This window comes from Rana temporaria, chromosome 1, assembly GCF_905171775.1.
Source record: "Rana temporaria chromosome 1, aRanTem1.1, whole genome shotgun sequence".
NCBI classification, from domain to species: domain Eukaryota; kingdom Metazoa; phylum Chordata; class Amphibia; order Anura; family Ranidae; genus Rana; species Rana temporaria.
The window spans coordinates 172,412,386-172,431,081 of NC_053489.1; the positions used below are offsets into that span (position 1 = coordinate 172,412,386).

General features: G+C 44.3%; 1 protein-coding gene across 2 annotated transcripts in view; it reads right to left on the bottom strand.

The window, feature by feature from the left end:
* The window catches only part of RPH3A (rabphilin 3A), a 373,169-nt gene extending 366,233 nt beyond the window's left edge, over positions 1–6,936 (bottom strand). For both annotated transcript variants that reach the window (XM_040346131.1, XM_040346123.1), the window contains exon 1: positions 6,457–6,936. The gene's annotated coding sequence lies outside the window, so the exon portion shown is untranslated. The remainder of the gene's footprint in view (positions 1–6,456) is intronic.
* Between the last annotated feature and the right edge of the window lie 11,760 nt (positions 6,937–18,696).

Below are 18,696 nucleotides of genomic sequence, written 5' to 3' on the forward strand. Positions count from 1 at the left end.
AGAGTCAGTGAGGTGTTAAGTACATAAATGGGTTTGAAACACAGGAAACGAGCATATATATTTGCATTTCCATTTGGTGCAAACACAATCTTTCAGTGGAGTGGACAGACTTTGTTTTAATAAATATCGCTTTGCAGCAATCACAGTATCCTTTTAAATGGGAAAAAAACATAGAAAGAGTCCTTTTCAGAGCCTATTCCCTCGAACTAGGAGTTGCTAAATGACCGAGAGACCAGTAATTAGCATTAGCATGTGGTCACCATTTGAAACATCCAATTAATCATTTAGAAAGGCTCCGTTCACACCTAGGTGATTTGAATCATGGATGGAATCGCCCCGATTCTGCCCACCATTCCAGAGTCACAATAAAAATGTGAGATGCGTTTGCAATGCCATTATTTCCTAATTGTACCCCAAGCGCGGTGTGATTTTGCCACGATTGTAGAGCAACAAAACGCAATGCAATTGCGGCAAAATTGCAATGTCAATTGCTCCTGGCTCTGTGCCACGATTTGGTACATGAGCTTCTTTGGAGCGTTTTTGGAGCTGAGGGAGGCCCAGTCAAATAATTGGTTCCACTCCAAATACGCTCTAAAAAAACAAACAAAAAAAACACAACTATAAAAAAATAAAAAAACAGCTGCAGAAGTTGTCGCTGTGCTACTGTATGCTCAGGTGTGAATGGAACCTAAAGTATACCCACATTTGTATCCCTACACCTCAGCTGTGTGCCTAGAACCAACATGGAATGGAGCAGCATTCTGTATTAGAGACTACCACCCCCACCTTTTATCTTGTACTGAAAATTCTGCTTTACCCAAGACAATCTGACATTTCTGATCAGCACTTGGATTGACGAGTTCTGTTTGCCTTGAATTAGCTGGACAGTTGAGAGTTAGCTGGAGAGAACACAAATCCAGAAGCAGCACGGCTTGACTCACTGTGTACACACACCATTAGCGATATGCTTGACTAATTACATGGCTAGGAATGCCAGGTCAGCTATTTGTATTTGATCCATACAATGTATATTCTCCATGCTTGCAATGCAATTTGCTCAGATATATTCCGCATGCAAAAAAAAAAAAAAGCGTTATGCATTGCGTTTAAATGTTCTTAGCTGTAAGCTTGAATTATAGCACTGCATATATCCTAACTACCATGGAGACTTTTAACCTCATCCAATGTATTTATGATCATAAAGATGTTCTGAATAGGGTTTAATTAGACGGGTGTTGGGTTGTATGGTTATATTTATATTCAGCATTGTTTATAGTACATGGATGATTATAATAATAAATTGCACACTGCATCCAATTAGATTTCATCTTTGCACGTAGAAAATCAAGCAAAACAGTCCAATTAGTTTCTGTAGACAATAACCTCTCATTTTATAAATCTCGGATAAATAATTTTGAGCTTGCCACTTTGTTCCAGTATTGTGTGAATATAGTGCCATGCAAAACACATAGGTTGAATAACCACATCACTGCAATATAATCCTTGTTAAGTCCTCACACAATATGGCCTGTGCCTTGAACATATAGACATGGCTGCAGAGACCTAGGAATGAGCAACTGTGCGTGTTCCTAGTTCACATCCTTGCGGTCAAAAATAGAAAATATTTAGTTATAGTCAAGTGAACTGACACACACTGACAATGCTACATTTGGTCTAGGCATCTAAACGTTGATTATGAATAGACATACTATAGTCGACAACCTGATCGTTTGATAAGCCACACATAGGGAAGTAGATTTCAATCATTAGTTTATGATACAACTATAACTTAACAATAACAATCGTAAATAATCAAATATGATTGTATTCATGAAAAAAAGTGTCTCATTGCTGCCAATCGATGCAAAACGATTGAAAATTTATCACCCAGGACGCAGTATGATCGAATCTGATCTAAATGGACTCCAAATCAATTGGATAGTTATTTAATTGTTTTCAAGTGTAATCGTTTTGATCAAATCACACATCGACTGGAAAATAAAATAGAAGCATGTGTGGCTACCATAAGGATCCCCGTACACATTATAATTTGAGTATACAATCTCTATACAATCAACTTTAGGTCTACCAAAACTATGTGAGGCCTAGTACACACGAGAGGATTTATCCGCGGATACGGTCCACCGGACCGTTTCCGCGGATAAATCCTCTCGAGGATTTCCACTGATTTGGATCCGATGGAGTGTGCTCACCATCGGATCGAAATCCGCGCCGAAATCCCATCGCGATGACGTGTCGCGCCGTCGCTGCGATGATGATGCGGCGACGTGCGCGACGCTGTCATATAAGGAATTCCACGCATGCGTCAAATAATTACGACGCATGCAGGGGATCCATTCGGACGGATTGATCCGGTGAGTCTGTACAGACCAGCGGATCAATCCGTTGGGATGGATTCAAGCGGATAGATTTTAAAGCATGTCTTCAAATTTTTATCCGCTTGAAATCCATCCCAGGGGATAAAAATCCGCGGAAACAGATCCGCTGGATTGTACACACCAGGGGATCTATCCGCTGGAGCCGGTCCGCGGATGGATCCTCTCGTGTGTACGGGGCCTTATATGAGGACAAACCTAAACTATCAAATTGAGATATATCCAATCAGGCAGGACCTTGTACAACATAGTTGCTGGCAGAGCTAAAGTAAAGGAGATTGGGCATCCTGATTGCACATGGTGTATAGTGAGTTTAAAGAGGAATCTCCCCCCCCCTTTTTTTCCTGTCCCAGTGTCCCGCACCTCCATGTTTTTCTGTGACGCCATCAAAAGGCAGTGCCAGGCTTCAGGGTTCTGGCGCAGATTTCTGATGACATGTCACCAGGCCCGCTTCTCCCTCTGTTAGTGAATGGGGTGATGTGCAGGCCTCCGGGGATATAAGCGTTACATATCTCAGGAGGCACTGAGGATGGGGGGGGTGGGCCAAAACGAACTGTAAACAAAAAAAAAATAATACATGTGCAACCAGCAGGGGAGGGAGGCGAGATTGAAGGGAGGCAAGCCAATTTAAAGGGTGAAGATCTGTTTTAAGGCCTTGTTCACACTGGCTGCAAAACCAGGTGGGTAAGTCATAGCACTTACCAACACTCCCTACTAAAGTGTAAATGACGCCTCTAGCATACAGTGCTGCTTGTCAACCACCTCAATTCACACCAAATAAAGCATGCCTTAAACACACTTATAGTTTTTACAGCGCAATTGGGATGAAGTTGGAAAGCCTAACATGTAGTTAGGGGAAAGAATTTTGGAAAATCTCTGCGGGAAAATCAGATGCACCCCTGTACCAATGCAATATCCTCTTCTTCTTCCACTGCACCTTTTAATCCGAAACCATCTTCCCCTGGACCAAGTAAAGCATCAGTGAGTTGACAGTGTAAGAATCCATTATATTGTTTTAAAAAAAGTATATGGTCTATAACAGTAGTCTCCAAACTCCAGCGGGCCAGATGTGACCCTTTGCTTGCCTTTATCTAGCCCTTTGGGCACCATTCATTCCACTAAAACCAATAATGGAGCACTAATCTTCCCAATGACACCAATAATAGACAACTATTCTTCCCACTAATACCAATGATGGGGCACTATTCCTCCCACTGACACCAACAATGGGGCGCCATTCCTCCCACTGATACTAAGAAAGTGGCACTATCCATCTCACTAAAACAAAATATGGGGTATGATTTACTTCCACTGAAGCCAGGGCATTTTCTACTCCCACTGGCCACAGTCAAGCCCCCCTAACATCTGAAGGTCAATAAACTGGTCTCTTATTTAGAAAGATTGGAGATTTCTGGTCTATATAAATGGAGCAAAAGCAAGAATCACAGAAAACCACTAGACACCACACCATAAACTAACCGTACCTCAAAAATGTTCACTTCCTCTACATCTTCTCCCCTTTAAAAAAAACAAATAAGGCATTTGGTGAGAGCTAATGCCTTAATATTCATTATTCATCATCTACTTAATTTCCTGTTGATGCCCGGGTGATCTTAGCCTTACTGCAGGATCAACAGAAAATAAAATTATGTTACAGGGAGGACTCAAAAAAACATAGACTGCTGTGATAATACTCTTGAAAGACTGCATCATATATGCTCATAGCACAACTTTAACCACAGTATATAAAGCGAGGCCACCAACCTGGTTATGCTGCCAGATAGGGGTGTAGGGATCACAAGATTGGCTAAACACAATTACAAATTCTTTGGTGTGTAAAGATTCTGCGCTAATGCATCACAACTGTCTATTTAGCCATTTGTCTGCATTTCAAATTTATTGTGCATGGGCACTTTCTGGCAACTTTCGAAGGAGTTTGTATATGAAAGGGTTTGGACATCTGCATTGTGTTCCCGAAAACTAGCGACAAACATGCCCGTGAAGATCGTTCTTTAGGTAGCTGCATTATGAGCTAAGACCTGACAATGGCTCATACCACAAAAACACAAAGAATGGCTGAGTATATGCAATTTAAGATCTCAAAAAAACACAAATAAGGGGATATATAACATCTGGAGCAAAAGAATATGGGGAACTACTGGACAATGAATCAAGCAATCTGATTGGCTGCTTTGGGCATTTTCCCAATTTCTGCTCCATTTTCTTTGCTTTTTTTTTTTTTCAAACCTATAGATTTTTTTTTTTTAACATAGGATTGCATACAGCAGCAAAAAGCATTATACAGGAATGAAATGGAAAAATATTGAATTTCTTATATTAATATCAGGTTTAGCATGTTTTTAGGTTACAATTACTTCATTGTTTCCATCCATTTCATTTATAACATATACCAAGGTGAATATGTGGATAATATTTGAGTGCTGCAAGCAGTTTCTTTGCATAGCTTCAAACTTGAGAAGCTTGTAATATGCAACACTGTGATAGGACACCGCAAAATAAAAAGGATTCAGTAGACTTTTATTAAATTGACAGTTGTAGTACTTTAAAAAGTGCCATCTGACCTCACTACAACAAGTCATATTTCCCAGGGTCCGCAGCAGTTCTGTCAATTATGGAACCAGCAAGTCCGATTAGACAGGAATACCTCTCCTAGAAGCACTGCTGTGCAGCACAAACCCTGTAATGGTTAACAGCACCATTATACCTAAAATCACTGATAATCCACAAGCTAATTGCTCATCAGAATTAGGGATTTTCTTTTAATTAGCACATCAAGTTCAGGTAACTGAAAACACCATGCATGCTGTTAAATAATGAGCTAAAATAGAGCATTTTTAATAGCAACCTATGACAGTACAAAAATAAAGATTTTAACATATGTCAATATAATCCAGCTCACCTCCTATTCCTTTGAAAATTATGAAGCTATACTCATTAAACAGCATGTATTCTAATTTAAAATACTTGCCATTTAAAAGGTTCAAAAGAATAATCTGTGAATCTTGAACCTAAAAAACAAGAACACCCACCAACCCTTCCATTCAGTTTTTGTACCCAGCAATGCTGAAATTTAAATGAATAATTAGGCTGTATGCAGCAAGCCTTGCTTAACCCCTGCAATGCATAATACATGGGGCTGCAGGGAAGGGGTTAACTGCATCAGGACGCCAGACAAAGGCGCTGACAGATCCTTGCACAATGCTATGCAGCACACTCGGTGCAGCATTCTGACAGCCTCATTTTGCAGGCAAGTGTCCCTTTATGTCTATTCCTGGTGCAATCTATAAAAGCCTCTTCTCATTGTCTACCTGGGGTGGGGGTATGGTTTTCTGCAGCTGCCAACATGACATAAGTGGCTTCCTCCCTTTAGATGAGTATGAAGGTTTCTAGGAATCCCCCATTGTAATCAATACAAAACCGGATATAACCTGTTAAGTTTAGAGAACAGGCTGATCATTGATCATAATGCAACCTGTGCAATATAAAGATAAGTTAGGTGCCCTGGAATGAGTGTAGATCTCATCCTATAGAAATAGGATGCAAAATAAAAGAGCAATCACAAATAATACAGGCTGATCATTGATCATAAAGCAACCTGTGCAATATAAAGATAAGTTGGGTACCCAGGAATGAGTGTAGATCTCATCCTATAGACATAGGATGAAAAATAAAAGAGCAATCACAAATAATGCAGGCTGATCATTGATCATAATGCAACATAAAGATAAGTTGGGTACCCAGGAATGAGTGTAGATCTCATCCTATAGACATAGGATGAAAAATAAAAGAGCAATCACAAATAATGCAGGCTGATCATTGATCATAATGCAACATAAAGATAAGTTGGGTACCCAGGAATGAGTGTAGATCTCATCCTATAGAAATAGGATACAACATAAAAGAGCAATCACAAATAATACAGGCTGATCATTGATCATAATGCAACCTATGCATTAAAAAATATAGGTTGGGTACCCAGGATACAAAATAAAAGAGCAATCACAGATGGTCCATAAATCAAGTGTTTGCATGTCTTTACCTTGTATGAAGCAGCAAAGTGTAGAAGCCAGCAGCTTGCAGAGACTGCCTTGGATCTAATACTCCCTTAGCTCTGAGGAGTTGCCTGAAATGTAAAAGACAAAGCGAGAGAGGAGAGGGAGAGGTAAAGTAAGTGCTACACTACATTTCCGTCCGGGGATATCTGCAGCTGATGGCTTTCTGGGAAAGACAGCAAATGCTTCAGCTGGATCACTTGCTGAGCAGGCAATGTGTGCGCACTCTCCTGGGCTGGGAGCAGTGGGGGAATCAATACACCTCATCAGCACTGGGGAGGCGGACAGCGCCTGGCTCTGCTATCAATGAGTCTGCCACTGCACACCATTCATGGCTTCTACTGCTCACCACTCATCACTGCACACCATTCATGGCTTCTACTGCTCACCACTCATCCCTGCACACCATTCCACAAGTCCAGCATTCATTGCCACTCATCATCACATCCAAATCACATGCAGAGCTTGCACTTTTCATTGAAAACATCTTTAGGGGACATGTCTAGATGATTGTTTCTTATCTAAATGCCATTAGCTAGAGCAGTATTTAAATAGCGCTAATGAAGATACACTTCGTTAGAGCTACACTTCATTACAAGCGGCCGCAAATGCCTGATGGAACATTCAACGCAGTACGTGATGATCGCAGTGGTAGAAAGAGCGATTCGCTGATTTTTGGTTCACCTGAATAGGTTGTCACCAACCAGCATTCTGTTGTATGTTTTTTCAAACTTTTATTTAAGATTTAAGATGGCATGGCACTTTGGTAACAATTGATGGCTAGGTCCTGCTCAGTTACTAGGCTATTACTAGGCTATCGCGGGTGCCCGGCGGCCGCGCGCGCATCGTGTTCCCAGTAACGCCGTGGGGGCCGCACGTGCCCCCTATTTGCCCCTTAAAGATGAGGACGTCCTGTCGGAACAATAGAGCTATCGTGCCGCCGTCAATTGACGGTGGCCAGTAGTGTAGTGGTTAAAGGATTTTCGGCCCATCTCTTGTTGTCACACCAGAGATTGCCACCAGCTGAACCTTTTATTTGCTTAATCCTAATCATAAATCAAGGTCTGCTTTCAGGGAGTCAAGGAGTTGGGAGGAAGAGGGTACATCAGGATTGTGTAAGGCCGCGTACACACGATCGGTTCAAACAGATGAAAACAGACCGAAGTTCAGTTTCATCGGTCCAAACCGTCCGTGTGTACGCCCCATCGGTCTGTTGTCCTTCGAAAAAAAGTTAGAGAACTTGCTTTAAAATCGAACCGATGGACCGCTGACCAATAGGTCCAAACCGATGGTTAGTACACAAAAGCATTGGTTCAAAACCCGTGCATGCTCAGAATCAAGTCAACACATGCTTGGAAGCATTGAACGACGTTTTTTTCAGCACGTCGTTGTGTTTTACGTCACCGTGTTCTGACCCGATCGGATTTTGAACTGATGGTGTGTACGCACATCAGACCATCAGGCCGCTTCAGCGGTGAACCGATGAAAACGGTCCGTTGGACCATTCTCATCGGATGGACTGGTCGTGTGTACGCGGTCTAAGAGTCCAGGGCTTACTACGCATGCCCCAATGGCGCGTTGCCGCAAGAGGAAATCTGTGCCCACTGAGCATGCACCAAAGACGCCTCAGTGCACCAACCTGCACCTGCGCAGAAGACCTGATGGAAAAAGGCAGGAAAATGCCCAAGAGCCACACAGGAAATGACCTCAACCTGATGGAAAAAGGCAGGAAAATACACAGGAGGCGCATAGGAAGTGACCTCAACCTGATGGAAAAAAGGCAGGAAAATGCCCAGGAGGAGCACAGGAAGTGACCTCAAACTTCCCTATATAAGCCTAGCCCAGATACTGACAAATTGCTGGATTATCTTCAGCCCCCCCCCCCCTGTTCCTGTGGTAGTGTGTGATCTGTCAGAACTTGTTGTGACCTGGAAACCTATTTGAATACTCTTGTTTGCTGCTTGCCATTGACCTCAGATTTGTGCCTTGACCATTCTACTTCTTTGCCCCTTTTGTACTTTTGATTAATCCTTCTGTACTTTGTTGCCAGAGCGGACTTGACCTTGGCTCGGATCTCAGATTAAGGCTTGCATGGTGCTCCGCACCCCTGGCACCCATGCCACTCGGTGTCCACCAAGTCTCTGTCTCCATCTCCAGAGGCTTCAAGGACCCGAGGTGCAAGGGAGGCCTCCCCACTACTTCGATCTCACCTCAGGTGCATGGCCCTCGTGACAGATTGAAGTTTTGCCATTCGCTAAAGATCTAAACTTATTTCAAACCTTGTCACATGTATTGTTCATTGAAGGCTCCTGTGCTGTGAGCAGAGTTGAAACAACTCTGGAGAAACATCCTAATGATTAAAGCCTCTGTTTTAAAGGGGTTGTAAAGGTAAAAAAAAAAATCCCTAAATAGCTTTCTTTACCTTAGTGCAGTCCTCCTTCACTTACCTCGTCCTTCGATTTTGCTTTTAAATGTCCTTATTTCTTCTGAGAAATCCTGACTTCCTGTTCTTCTGTCTGTAACTCTACACAGTAATGCAACACTTTCTCCCTTGTGTGGAGAAAGCCTCTTGAGGGGGGAGGGGGCGAGCAGGAGAGTCAGGACGCTATCTACTTTGCAGATAGAGGAAGGAGCTGTGTGTTAGTGGGCGTCCTGACACTCCTGCTCGCCCCTTCTCCCCTCAAGAGGCTTTCTCCACACCAGGGAGAACGTGTTGCATTACTGTGTGTAGTTACAGACAGAAGAACAGGAAGTGAGGATTTCTCAGAAGAAATAAGGACATTAAAAAGCAAAATCAAAGGATGAGGTAAGTGAAGGAGGACTGCACTAAGGTAAAGGAAGCTATTTAGGGGAAAAAAATGTTTACCTTTACAACCCCTTTAACATTCTAATGAGAAGGTTCAATCTGTGAGGATTCTGATGGGTGTGAAGCCTCGAGCCAGAAGAAAGGGTATCAGAGGAATATTTACTGGAGGCAATATTGCCCTAGGGAATCATGGATCTCCCTGAAAATATGTCAGGACTATAATCACTGTTTTATTTTTTATATTGCAAGTCTCAAGAGAAGTTGAGGTAGTAGGCCGGAGGAGGCAAAAATTAGATTGCATGCCCAAGGACTTGACAGGGCATCTATTGGTTCTGCTCAAGGGTGAGGTAGATGTGAAATAAACCTCTGCAGCTTGGTATTGCTTGCTGTAGAAAAAGGATGCAGTTCAGGTAAGGTCCACTTGCCCACAATCCAACTGAATAACTTTGGTTGTAGAGACCATTTGTTGGGATTCAGGAATCCTTGGGATAGGTGATCGGCGTCTGTGTTTAAGTGGGCTGGAAGATAGACTACTCTTAGGTCCTTCAGATTCTCCTCTGGCCAAATGAAGATGGGTTCCACTTCCCTTCCACTTCCCTTCCTTCCCTTCCCAGGAACTGTTGTTGGTTCTGCCTTGCTGATGTATGTATGATATTGCAGCTCTAGTGTCTATCCGAATCAGAACTGATTTGTCCTTGATCTGAGAGAGTGAATGCTGTCGATGTGAGATAAGCTGCCTGGATTTCTAAGATATTTGCGATGATGTCTGCTGCATTGAATGCCCATCTTCTTTGAACCAACATCTGGTTGCAATGTGCCTTCTAGCCTATTACATTAGCATCTGTGGTAACTGTGGTCCAGAAGACATGCCTTAATGGATGTGGCTTTACAGGCATCTCCCTCTTTGTCTACTATTGTAGACCCATGTGCATCAAACTTGTTTGATATGTGGACCTAGGATAGACTGTTATGTAGGATCATGTGCTCACTCTCCTTACTTTCTGAATGATCGCCCATACAGTACTTTCTGAGATGGCAGGAACACCGTCCCTTTTGCGGTGTTGGATAAGGCGCCTAAACTGGAGAAAAGATGACTCGTTTGATGATTTACAATCCAACCATAACTTGATAAAGACCAATGTCCAAGATGTAAAGGGAGAGTAGCTAATTCAATACACATGCTATGGAGATGCCCTAAACTCCATCGCTATTGGTCTGGGGTGGTATCTATGATCAATAGTGTACTTGAGATTATGTTGCTTATTGAGCCTGGGGGATGTCTTCTGGGTATACTGGATGAATCAAGAATCCCGGTGGAATATATTGTTTCAATAAATAGAAGTCTATTCCAGGCTCATAGGCTCATTGCACAAAAGTGGTTATCACCACATCCACCTACTGTAGCAGAATGGAAAATAAAAGTAAGGGAGACTTTAATCAATATGGAGAGGGTGGCTTGAAATTTTGGAGGTATGACGAGAAAGGAGAGGATGGATGATGGAGCGATGGGGGTAGGGGGAGTGAGAACATGGGGACCAAGGGGGTTGGGGTTGTTGTTTTTTTTTTTTTTCTCAATACTGACTGGGTTGTATATTGTTTTTGTTGTTTGTATATGTAGCGGCCTGCTCCTGTTGGGCAGGCGCTGCTTCAAATTTAGAGGGGGTTGAGTTGTTAATTGACTCAGGCAAATGTAATTATGCGCAATTTAGCCTCTGTTCCGGCCATGGCTGTGCTGGAAGTAACCGCCATTGTTAGAAGTAAACACGCCCGGGGGTTTTATTACCATCCAGGCCAAGGGTGGCAGCAGCAGAGTCAGGGTGTATTGGGTTTCCCCCTCGGCAGCCAATCAGTGGGGGTGATCATCCCGCTGTGTATGCTTGGGGGGGTACTTAAGGGACAAACGCCATTGGACTGGGGTTCGTCGGTCTGTCGCCCCACGTGCCTCGTGTACCGCCTGCCCGGGGTGCGTGCTCCTGAATCCTGGCTCCGGGACCACGTTGGTCCAGGGTTGTGGTTTATGTAAGTGGAACCAGTAGTCAGACTGGGGCCTGCACTTTAAAGGTGATCCTGTACTGTCTGGCCTGCGGGAGGAAGCCACTTCATGAGGGAAACCAGGGGAGGACATATTCTGGAGAGGACCATGCAAGAGGCTGGTATCTTGGGAGAAGGCCTGGAAACTTCATCGAAGGATGCACCATACACTGAGAGGCTTGATGGCGATCGCATGTCAGATCTGAGTTCTACAGAAGTTAGTCTGGAGAGTTCCGGGTGCTGAATCCTGTGTTTGGGGATTCTGGACCGAAAGTGTCTCCTCATAAAGGAAGGTCTGTGACAGAGACTGTTCTTCATTCCGTGCTCCATTCCGGCTGCTAGGCCAGTGAGAGGAACCTATCCGGGTGAGCAATACCCACTCTGACTAGAGTGGCAAAAAAAACTGTATGCTGGAAGCAGGAGTGTTTCCTAATTGAGATTATACACCTGAACCTATCTACCTATTTATCCTTCTACCCATTCAACCACTTCATCTTTTCTTACCAAGTTCTGCAAATAAATCTTAGAAAAGGAAGTGTAAAGTGTGGACATTGAACTTTTTCAACTCTGTTCTACTACCCTGGACGGCAAGAAAATAGAGGTAACATGCCGCCCAAAATACTCAGCAGCTCATGCGGGGGTAGTGCTACATATATAAAAGAAATAAAAAGATGATTTGATTAAAAAAAGTGACAACAATGTCTCTGATATTATCCATCAGAGTAAGCCTATGCTTCCACTCTTGCGACCTGAAAGTCGCACGATTTTGATGCGACTTGAAACAATGCCTGTATATTCTTGAGGTCTATGGACCTCAAGTTGCATCAAAGTGGGACCAAAGTAGTGCAGGGACCACTCTGAAGTCGCTGCGACTTGAAATCGCACAAGTAAATGGTACCCATTGGAAATCATGGGGTACGACTTATCATGCGACTTTGCAGTGGAAACCGAGCCGAAAGAAGGAAATCTGTTTCTTTAGAAATAGGAAGTACATCTTTTGACTACTCGGATGTAGTGTCGGCTTTCTCTTAGCCAATATTTGGCTTTGCAGGCTGAACATATGGCTAAACTAGGAAAAAGTTGAGGGCCGAGGTATCCTCAAATGGCCCCCCATCATCCAGATGTCTAGGAGGGATACTTGCTGCTTGGTGAGAGGATTCTCTCGAGGATGGGCCAGGAAGAGTTAACTTCTCTGGAGTAGATTGAGCTAATTCCTGCAATGGAACTGCTGTTGCTCGTTCCGCTATGTATACCCTGCCCATCTTGGAGCTTACCTGTTAACTCTCTGACTCTGTCTGCTGCATAGACTCTAAAACAGCTTTTGCAGACCAATTGGCTGGTAATGGGAAGACCCCGCATGCTTGGCATTTAGGGATTTGAGAGTTGGTGAATGTGAAGAACTATGTCTTTTCACGGATGAACCCTCGCTGCTTGCATGGTATCCTGATCTGGTTGGGGTCTTTGTAGGTTTGTTTATGTCGCCTTGATGTCCGTTTGGACTTCTTCTGGCCTACAAGGCTGAAATATATAAACGTACCAGCATAATCGCTCTCTTTTTCTTTTTTTTGTCACCTGACGGTCTCTACCTTAATTGTTGGAGAGGGTCTTGTTCAGGTGGCGTCCTGCTTATTTTAGACAACAGACAGAAAAAGCAGCTAGAGAAAGATAAAGGCGTTAGTGACTGGTATTTCAGCTGGTGAAAGTAAACAGTATTCCAGAGTAAAGGGAAATAAATTACATTTACCTCGGCAAAAAACAGGGTCCCCTCCAGGGGCTCCCTGCATAGGCAACCTCCTCAGATGACAACAGATTGCCATGCTGAAAGCCCCCCAGTAATAAACAATGGAGAGGGGAGGGACATCTTGTGGAAGATGCAATCCTCTAAAAAATGACAATGACAAACAAGGGCAACATTTTTTACAATTTGCCCCTATTCAAGATGGCCACCACGACCTCAGGCCAGACCGCACATGGGCGGCTGGTGGCTCTAGGACCTCTGCGGCCCGCCCAACTCTGCCCGGCCCACCGAGCTGGCTCCTGATGTCCGCACATGCGCAGAGCGGGCAGGAATACGCTGAGGGACTCATAAAAGCCGGTGTGCGCCGCCCACTATAGTAACCAGGAATGAAGGTACAATATCACAAGGAGGGGAAGGTGGTGGGGTAGGAAGAAAACGGAAAAGAGAGAAAGGAACGCAAAGAAAGGAAAGCGAGAGAGAATGGATTACAGGAGGGAGAAATATAAGGCTAAGGCTAAGTAAAAAATAGATATAGCTGCTTTCTCTGCTGCAGGCTTGAGCAAATGCCAGTATGTAAATGCAGATAGGAGCTCTCAGTTAAGAGACAACTACTGTCCCAAAAGACCCACAGAAGACCCACTGCCCAAGAATAGGGACTGCACCTGGGAGAGGCTTGAACCCAGCTGGAAGCTGCCGACTGCAGAGGTAAGGGACGTTCGACCACCACTCACTGACCATGAGGTATGTCTGTTATTAAGCATATATTGATTGGTGTGTGCAAACATTATAGCATCTACAAATTATAGGAGATATATACTGGAATTTGTATTTATTTATTTTTTTACTAGTAATGGCAATGATCATGGACTTATAGCGGGGCTGTAATATTGCAGCGAACATTGGGACACTAACTGACACTTTTGAAACAGTTTGGGAACCAGTGACACTAATTCAGCGACCAGTGCTTAAAATATGCACTGTCACTGTACCAATGACACTGGCTGGGAAGGGGTTAAACATCTAGGGCAATCAAAGGGTTAAATGTGTTCCTAGCCATTGTTTTTCTGTGCTTTTACTAGAAAATCTATTACTTCTCCGCTGACAGGACAGGTCTTTGCCTTGTTTACATAGCCCTGTCCTGTGTAAATTCATGCAGGTGGTAATCCATTGGCCAACACCCGGTGATCGACATCTGCTGTGTTTAATCACAGCACGACTGGGTTGCTGGCAGTGCATGCACGCCCTACCCAGAAGTGTCAAATAACATACTAGGTATACGATTTGGCACAACCGAGCCAACTTGCAGCCATATATCTCTATAGGCTATAAGCTGTTAAAGAAATGTGTGAATGTTGAAAACAATGTTGAAAACAAAACATACATATTACCTACCTGCTGCAGCATTGAATTGATCTGATGCTGTCACTGTACCCGACTTCTCAAAGCTCAAGGACTGAGTGATCAAATGACCGCTTCTCAGGTCTGCTCTGAACACTGAGTGGTGACTATCAGGCACAACTCTCTGCTCTGTCCTTCCAGCGCTCACTTCAGAGGGGGAGGGAGTGGCTGGCTCAAGCTCTCAGCAGTGTGCTGGCAGGCTGAGCCAGCTGCTGTTCAAGCACCTAGGAGGATCCCAACATTATTGTTGAGATTCATCCAGAGACTGGAGCAACTCTGTGATGTTGGCTGATTCTTGGTCCCAGAAGTACTTAAGTGCATTCCTGTGACACGCAACAGAAGTAAGAGTGCCAAAAGAGCTTTTATTTCAAACCTATAACCAACAAAATTACTTCTAGGTCCTAAAAGTCACTTGGCTCCATCAAAGTGGGATTTTGCATACATCAAAAAATCGCTTGGGAGCCCCTAGCCAATAGTTAATGAAAAAAAAAAAGTTAAATAAATGGGGACTCTTTTTTATTTATTTTTTTCATTTATTTATTACAAGTATTTATATAGATCTAACAATGTATGCAATGTTTAAAGCAATAGTTATGTCCGCAATTTTTTTTTTGGGGGGGGGGGGGGGGGCACGGCATATCAGCACATTACAGGAGACTTACCTGCCAAAGAAACCAGCCAGCACTTCGGTGCATCGATTAGACGGGCCCCTGGAGCTTCCATGTTCACCTGGTCTTCCATCCAGTTTTCTTACTTTCAACCACTTGAATGGCCAGGCCGTGATTACATCATTACTGTGTATGCTCACAGGAGTCACATCGCCACCTCATAGATTGGAGGCCTGTAAAACTACACTGAGCTGCACATGCATGTCCCAGTGTACATAACGGCTGACAGGCAGGAGGGTAGCTTTTATGACAGAAGAGGCTAGCAGGGTTTCCTTTGTCATAAATGTCCTGTCCGTCAGTAATTTATTAAAAATTCAGTTTACTATAACTACCTCCCGCTCGCCGTATAGGCAAATGATGGTGGGGCGTCGCCCCAGTCTCCCCTCATTTTTGGTGCGCAGTGCGGCGATCGTGGGCACACTGTGTCCCTGGGACACAGCGCAACCCTGATCTCGGTAAAGACCAATGATCAGCTATGTCCAATCACAGCTGATCACATGTAAACAAGGAAGTGCCTGTAATCGGCTCTCCTCGTTCCACACTGACAGAATGTGAGGAGAGAAGACCCCATTCAGCGGCATTTCCTTGCAGGGAAGACCTGTACAAGTAATCAGGGCACTGACCATCAGTGACCTGATTATCAGTGCAACCCCGACAGTGCCCAGCAGTGATGCCAGTCAGTGCCCAAAAATGATGCCATTTTGTGCCCAGTGATGCCAATCTGTGCCTGTCAGTGCTGCCTTTCAGTGCTCATCAGTACCTGCTCATCAGTGCCACCTATCATTACCCATGTAGCACTACCCCCGAAGAAGCTGCTGATTAAATTTTGGGTTTGCACATTACCTCTATAGCTTCGTTGTCAGGGTGGGAAAGTCCATAAGAAATGCAATGTCCAGACAGATGTAAAACCTTCAACAGTTGGGTTTTATTTTTACTGCAGGGTAACTTGAAGTAGTGAAAGTAGAAGGGAGGAGAAGAGCAGGGGAAGGTTCAGGCACACAGTACAGAATGCTTAAAAATAGTCAATCAGTCTCCACTCTCAGCTATTGAGTGGGTATTACTCACCCGGATAGTCCCCTCTCACATGGCCTAGCAGCCGGGATGATGCACAAACGAATGTCCAGACAGTCTATGCCACAGACCTCTTGGAATGAACTTCGTCTGCGTCCAGGAATCCTCTACCACAGGATTTCAAAGTCCCGAACTTCCAGCCATGCAATAGAAGAGCCCTTAAGCCAACACCGGCAGACTGCAGGGCTTTCAATATAGTGGATCCCTCCTTAATTAGGTCACCAGGCCTCACCCGAGACACTAGCACTTTGCCGGTCTCCTCCAGGGCAGGTCCTCCCCCGGTTTCCTTCATCAAGACAGCTTCCTCCCTTGTGGACAGACAGCTTGGGATCCCCTTTTAGGATTGCAGGCCCCAGCCAGCATAGCTGGGCCTACTAAACAGCGAAGCAACTCTGGGCCAACGTGGCCCCGAAGTCGGGCCCACACCCCTCGCACCAGGAGGGCCACAAGGCGAAAGACCCCAGAAAATTACGTCTGCCCCTTAAGTACCCCTCCCCAGCATGCACAGCGGGGTCACCACTCCCACCGTACCGCTGCCGAGAAGGGACACCCAACACACCATGGTACACCTGCATTCCAACATAAGGCCGAGATGGCAACACCACCCACAGGCAACAAGGGAAACTACCAAGTAGTACCACAGCCAGAACAGAGGCAAATTTGTGTTAATAAAACCGGTCTGGGCGCGTCTGGGTGGGCGCTATAAGTGCCGCCTATCTGTGGCCATCACTGCCACCTATCAGTACTCATCAGCGCCCATCAGTGTGACATATTAGTGCCGCCTCATCAGTGCCCATCAGTGCAGCCTATCAGTGCAGCCTCATCAGCGCACATCAATGAAGAAGAAAAATTACTTATTTATAAAATTTTCTGACAAAAAATAAAGAAAAACGTTATTTAAAATTTTCAGTCTTTTTTTCGTTTTTAGCAAAAAAAATCCCAGCAATGATTAAATACCACAGAAAAAAACTCTATTTGTGTGAAATTAATTATACAAATTTCTTATGGGTACAGTATTGCATGACCACACAATTGTCATTCAAAATGCAACAGTACTGTAGGGATGAGCTTTGAGTTCGAGTCGAACTCATGTTCGATTCGAACATTGCCTGTTCACCTGTTCGGCGAACAACGAACAATTAAGGGTGTTCACAGCAAATTCGAAAAGCCGCGGGACACCTTGTTAAAGTCTATGGGAGAAATCTTAAGTGTTAATTTTAAAGGCTAATATGCAAGTTATTGTCCTAAAAAGTTTTTGGGGACCTGGGTCCTGTCCCAGGAAACATGTATCAATGCAAAAAAAAGTTTTAAAAACGGAAGTTTTTTCAGGAGCAGTGAATTTAATAATGCTAAAGGTGAAACAATAAAAGTGTAATATTACTTGAAATTTTGTACCTAGTGGGGGTGTAAAGTCAGCATGTGAAAAAGCGCATGTTTCCCGTACATAGAACTGTCCCTGCACAAAGTGTAATTTCTGAAAGAAAAAAAGGCATTTAAAACCGGCTTTGCGGCTCTAATGAATTGTCGGCTCTGGCAATTCAGAGATGATTCATTCATAAAAATAAAAAAAAAGCGTGGGGGTCCCCCCAAATTCCATTAACAGGCCCTTCAGGTCTGATATGGATATTAAGGGGAACCCCGCCGTCAATTTAAAAAAAAAATGATGTGGGGTTCCCCCCAAATATCCATACCAGACCCTTCAGGTCTGGTGTGGATTTTAAGGGGAACTCCACCCCAAATTAAAAAAAAATGGCGTGTAGTTCCCCCAAAAATCCACATCAGACCCTTATCCAAGCACGTTAACCTGGCCGCAGAAAAGAGGGGGGACAGAGTGCGGCCCCCCCCCTCTCCTGAACCGCACCAGGCCACATGCCCCCATGTTGATGGGGACAAGGGCCTCATCCCCACAACCCTTGCCCGGTGGTTGTGGGGGTCTGCGGGTGGGGGGCTTATCAGAATTTGGAAGACCCCTTTAACAAAGGGGACTCCCAGATCCTGCCCCCCCATGTGAATTGGTAATGGGGTACACTGTACCTCTACCATTTCACGAAGGAAGTGTAAATAGTTAAAAAAAAACACACAGACACCGTAGAAAAAAATGTGTTTTTCTACACCGGGCAAGGGTTATGGGGATGAGGCCCTTGTCCCCATCAACATGGGGACATCCTCCCCATGTTAAGGGCATGTGGCCTGGTGCGGTTCAGGAGAGGGGGGGCTGCACTCTGTCCCCCCCTCTTTTCTGCGGCCGGCCAGGTTAACGTGCTCGGAAAAGGGTCTGGTGTGGATTTTTGGGGGAACTCCACGCCATTATTTTTTATTTGGGGTGGAGTTCCCCTTATAATACACACCAGACCTGAAGGGTCTGGTATGGATATTTGGGGGGAACCCCACGTCATTTTTTTTTAATTGACGGCGGGGTTCCCCTTAATATCCATATCAGACCTGAAGGGCCTGTTAATGGAATTTGGGGGGACCGCCACGTTTTTTTTATTTATTTTTTTATGAATGAATCATC